This window comes from Tursiops truncatus, chromosome Y (assembly GCF_011762595.2).
Source record: "Tursiops truncatus isolate mTurTru1 chromosome Y, mTurTru1.mat.Y, whole genome shotgun sequence".
NCBI classification, from domain to species: Eukaryota; Metazoa; Chordata; class Mammalia; order Artiodactyla; family Delphinidae; genus Tursiops; species Tursiops truncatus.
Window position 1 is genome coordinate 3581717 of NC_133428.1, and position 5821 is coordinate 3587537.

Genomic DNA, 5821 nt, shown 5'->3' on the forward strand with positions numbered 1-5821 from the left:
TTCCCTGGTGGTCCAGTGGTTAAGATTTTGCCTCCCAATGCAGGGGTGTGGGTTCGATCCCTGGCCAGGGAGCTAGGATCCCATATGCCTCGCAGCCAAAAAAACCAAAACATAAAACAAAAGCAATAGTGTAACAAGTCCAATAAAGACTTTAAAAATAGTCCACATCCAAAAAAATAAAAATCTTTCAAAAATACAAAGCAAAGCAAAATGGGGTCTCCCTAAGCTAAAATATAGGTGTCCACAGAACTGCATTCCTCCTGGAGGCTTTAGGGGACAATCCATATTCTTACCTTGTGCGGCTTCTAGAGGTGCCTGTAATCCTAGAGGTGCCTGTAATCCGTGGCTCCCGACCCCGCTTTCAACTTCAGAGCACATCACTCTTCCCTCGGCTTCTGTCTTTGCAGGTCCTTCTGTGACTCTGACCCTTCTGCTTCCCTCTTAGAAAGACCCTTGTGATGACATTGGACCCACCTGGATAATCCAGCACCATCTCAGCATCTCAAGGTCCTTAATCACATCTGCAGAATCCCTTCTGCCCAGTAAGGTAACCCATTCACAGGTTCCACGCATTAGGATGTGCACGTTTTTGAGGGTTGTTATTTTCCCCCTACAGGTCCATTCTCAGTTCTTTTTTTGTTTAATTTATTTTATTGAAGTATAATTGATTTACAATGTTGTGTTAATTTCTGCTGTACAGCAAAGTGATTCAGTTATATATACATATATCTATTCTTTTTCAGATTCTTTCCCATTATGTTTTATCACAGGATATTGAGTATTGTTCCCTGGGCTCTACAATAGGACCTTGTTGTTTATCCATTCTATATATAATAGCTTGCATCTGCTAACCCCAAACTCCCAATCCATCCCTCCTCCACTCCCCTCCCCTCCCCCTTGGCAACCACAAGCCTGTTCTCTCTGTCTGTGAGTCTGTTTCTGTTTCGTAGATGAGTTCATTTGTGTCATATTTTAGATTCCACATATAAGAGGTATCATATGATATTTGTCTTTCTGTGTGGCCTACTTCACTTAGTATGATCATCTCTAGGTCCTTCCCTGCTGCTGCAAATGGCAACATTACATCCTTTTTTATGGCTGAGTAATATTCCATTGTACATAGTTACCACATCTTCTTTATCCATTCATCTGTCGATGGACACTTACGTTGTTCCCGTGTGCTGGCTATTGTAAATACTGCTGCTATGAACATAGGGGTGCATGTGTCTTTCTGAATTAGGGTTTTGTCTGCCATTCCCAGTTCTGAGCTCAAAATACATAGACAGCCAAGGCAGGCACCTGGTGACTGTTACTTCACACAGTGAGTAAGAGCCATAAAGACTGCACGGCGGAACTAAAGCAGCCAGTTAGACTTCTCACTTAACTTTATTTAACTGTGTTGGAATGCTTTAACTATCAGGAATATTGCTCTATATAAGCTGGGGCTGTAAATTTTCATTCGTGTTGGGATTTAATTTTCATAGATATTGGGAAGGTGATCTGTATTTGCATTTAACATGGTGTACGGATGAAGTAAGAAAAAAAAATGATTGATGGGTGGGATTACTAGAAGCAATATGCAAAGGGCGATTGCTTTCACAAGTGATCATTCAGCTCTCCAGGCATGGAAAGTGGATGACATCTTACTTATTGTATGCAGTAAGTATCCTACGATGCAATCTGTATTTATAAATACGTTCCTAAGTGCCTGATGAATTTTAGAAATAACAAAGCCATATCGCTCAACCTCAAAGGACGATTTTAACACTATTGCAGGAAGAAGAGGGTTAGAATGCGATTTAAAATCCCATAATTGGAGCGCTATTCAAAATACTCTGACATCTAATGATTTCATAAATTTAGTAGTACTTTTTTTCCCCCTGATTCTTTAACCATTTCAGTGCATGAGAGAAAAGGGTTTACTCTTCCTTAGTTGTAGAAATCAACTGTGCCTCTTATTGAGCTTCTAGACACATAAATTTATTCAGAAAGGCTTGGGGAGCCTATGGTGTGTCACGCCCTGTGCTAAGGACAGTGCACGAAAAGATGGGAATGTCTAGGACATTGACTTCAAGAGTCTTGCATATAGGAAATACTCAGAAGTAATCGGACAGCTGCTAAGCTTTCCTGAAAGCCATCAGGAGTGTGTCTGGAAACATTTCCTAGAGTGTGTGTCTTTCCTGGAACCAACACTCAGGTGTGTCCTGGGAACCAGGGCACAGATGTGGAGGGTTTAAAGGAAAACCTTAGTCCAGCTTCTTCGTAGCAAGGTATACATTCTTGATACTCACAGTATGGCCAGAGGACCAGCAGTGCATAAGTCCCCTAGGCTGCTGTAACAAATTATCACAAACTGGGGACCTTAAAATAACAGAAATGTATTCTCTTGCCATTCTGGAGTCCAGAAGTCTGAAATCCAAATGTTGGCAGTGCGTAGCTCCTCCAAAGTCTCTAAGGAGGACTCCTTACTTGCCTCTTCCATTGTCTAGTGATTTCCAGCATCTTTGGCATTCCTTGGCTTATAGACACATCACCCTGATCTCCACCTGGCCTTCTTCCCTCTGTGTTTCTGTGTCCAAATCTCCCCTCCTTAGAAGGACACTAGTCATTGGATATAGGGCCCATTGTGACCCAGTATAACCTCTTCTTAACTTGATTACATGTGCAAAGACACTATTTCCAAATAAGGTCATATTCACTAAGGTTAGGACTTCAACACATCTTTTGGGGGGACACTGTTCGACTCACTACACCAAGCATCAGCATCCCTCAGGAGATCATTAGAAATCAGATGCCCCAACTCTATGCCAGACCTCTTGAGTCAGAATCCACATTTTTTTCAAGACCCCCATGTGTTTTGTATGTACAATAATAGCATGGGTATAAGGCAAGATACAACATGTCCCACTCTAAGATATGCAAATAATTTAGTACAGTCGCAGTTTGAGAGGTGGTACAACAAGAGACTTGGCAGAATTGGCAGGAAAACGAGATGAAGAGGAAGGGAAGGGACAAATCCTGAAAGAGCATCTTGCTGAAGATTTTCGGGGGCTGGGACCCTGAGATAGTTACCATCATGTGGGTACCATGATCAGAGTTGCCTTTTGAGTTTGTGTGGCTGCTGTGGAGAAGAACTGATGGGATAAAAACTGGACAGAGGGATACATTTAAGACCATCCAGGGATGCAGGGTGGAGTAATGAGAACCTGCATCAAAGCAGCAGGGATGGAAACGAGCCATGAGATTCAAAATATAGGGGAACAAAAGGTTGGTTCCATGAGAAACGATGGTCATCTGAATGTAGGAAGATGGAGAAGGAAGAATCAATGATGACCCATAGTGATACTGAGCAGCTTTGTGGACAGTGGGGCCATTCACCAGGGATAAGGCAGTTCACGAGGACCAACTTCAAGGAGATTGTAGAAATTTCATTTTCAGACATCGACATTTCTAGGTGTCGGCAGCCCCTGAAGGAACAGGAGCTGTATATGTTTGGTACCCTGGAGAGTTGATGTGCTTAGAGACACATTTTGGGAGCCTCATCAGGATATTGGTCCCTTTCAAGTCGTAAGAATGAGTGTCATGATCCCAGGCGAGAATTTAGAGGGAAGGAAAGAGAAAAGAGGGACAAGGACAGACTCCAGAGATAATGATCTTGACTACTCTTGTTTGGAACCATATTTGGAAGAGATAAAACCAATGGGATGAAATGAAGACACCTCCCCTTGGGTGTGTCAACAGAGCAAAGGGAACTCCATCCCGGAGACAGGATAGCGTAGTGGTCAAGCCCATTGAGTCTAGAGTCAGCCTTCCTGAGTTTGTCACTCGCTCTGTGATCTTGGACACATGATTCAATGTCTATGGGCCTCAGTTTCCTCATCTGTAAAAATTAAGGATAATGATCCTACCCACCTCTTCTTTAACACATAGTAAGAGCTATATATGAGCATTAGTCATTTTGATTATCACCATTATTATGCTAGGATTGCAGTTTTAGTATGGGGGAGTCCTTTCTTTTTTAAGCAGGTATGGGTAATGTTTAGATGCCCTTTTTAGGGAAGTACTATTGTTTCTGAGCTATCAACACTCTGCAGCTTCAGCAACTTCATGGTTGACTCCTCTGCAGAGAGTAACCTCAGAAAGTTATGCTCCTTCCATGTCAGGGGCATAAGAGTCTCATCATCCTGGCCCCCCTCCCCAAGTCCTCTCCACAAGATCTCAGAGACCCCAGAGCTCACCTGGATTGGCTGACACCTTGTTAAACCATTTCCCAAGCTCCCTTGGGAGGACTCTTTCTGAGTCCTGCTTCCTCTGCCTTGACCCCCAAATACCTTACTCAACCTCCATCTCAGCATCTCCTTGGTAACAGTTCAGCATGTGACAATGACCATGTCATGACACTGTCACAAAGGCACCCATCATCTCACAGGATGATGAATTTGGGGGCAAAGAGCAAACATTAAATGAGGTGATTCTTATGATTTACAGACACTGTACATGGTAGGCTTCTAGTAGTGGAAAAAATAAATTCCTGTCTTTCCATGTTATCTGGTTTTATCAATGAGTTACTAGTCAGTTCAGGGTCCTAATTCAGAACAGATGACACTCAAATTAGGATAATTTAAAAGAGATATTTACAGGGACTTCCCTGGTGGCACAATGGTTAAGAATCCACCTGACAATGTAGGGACACGAGTTTGATCCCTGGTCTGGGAAGATCCCACGTGATGTGGAGCAACTAAGCCCATGTGCCACAACTACTGAGACTGCACTCTAGAGCCTGCAGGCCACAACTACTGAGCCCACATGCCACACCTGCTGAAGCCCGCGCACCTAGAGCCCCTGCTCCGCACCAAGAGAAGTCACCACAATGAGAAGCCCGCGCACTGCAACAGAGTAGCCCCCACTCGCCACAACTGGAGAAAGCCCATGCACAGCAACGAAGACCCAACGCAGCCAAAGATAAATAGATAAATTAATTAATTAAAAAAAGATATTTACACAGTGTATTCATTCCCTATAAAAAGTGAACACAATGTTGATGGCTTGAAATAACACAAATTTATTATCTTACAGTCAGAAGTGGTCCTTCTGGAGGTCAGAAATGGAATTTTCTGAGCTAAAATCAAGTTTTAGGCAGGGCTGCATTCCATCTGGAGGCTCTGGCGGAGAATCCATTTCCTTTCCTCTTCCAGCTTCTGGAGGGGCCTGCATACCTGGTATGTGGCCGTTCATCCGTCTTCAAAGCCGGGCATTCCGTCACCTCTTTTTCCATCTTTCCATCTTCTCTTTGACTCTTATCTTCCTGCCTCTCTCTTATAAGGGCCTTTGTGATTAAAATCCTCCTACTTTATGGTCCAGAATTTTAGTCACATCATCAAAGTTTATATTTGCAATGGAACATAACATATTCACAGGCTCTGGGGTTAGAAAGTGACATCTTTGGGGGTCCATTATGCCAGTTACCATGCACCAGGACTCCGTACAAAAGAGCGGCTGTGTTACAGGGGAACTGCAAAGAAGCAGCAAGTAATCATAATACTGGAGATCTTTACTGCTCAGAAGCCCACTGGGAGAAGGGGAAGGAGGTTACCAGAACCTAAAGGAGATGGTCCCATGGAGAAAGGATCATGAGAAGAATTGCCTTTGCTTGAGAGACCCTGCCATCCTAAGAAGCACCATAGGGAGAAAGCCAGGAGAATAAATACCCTCTAGTCGTGTTCCCTTCACCCCACTCTCTGATCTCCTTGGCAGAGCTCCCCATTGGCCAAAGCCAAGCAAGACCATACAGTCAGGGACCCTATTGATGGAATCTATACCA

General features: G+C 43.5%; 1 long non-coding RNA gene across 1 annotated transcript; it reads right to left on the reverse strand.

Annotated features, from left to right (window-relative positions):
* Positions 1-304: 304 nt before the first annotated feature.
* Positions 305-4316, reverse strand: LOC141277693 (uncharacterized). The gene is made up of 3 exons (XR_012329434.1): positions 4239-4316; positions 3073-3118; positions 305-438 (listed from the first exon to the last, which is right to left on the reverse strand). It is a non-coding gene; the product is annotated as an uncharacterized lncRNA (long non-coding RNA).
* Between the last annotated feature and the right edge of the window lie 1505 nt (positions 4317-5821).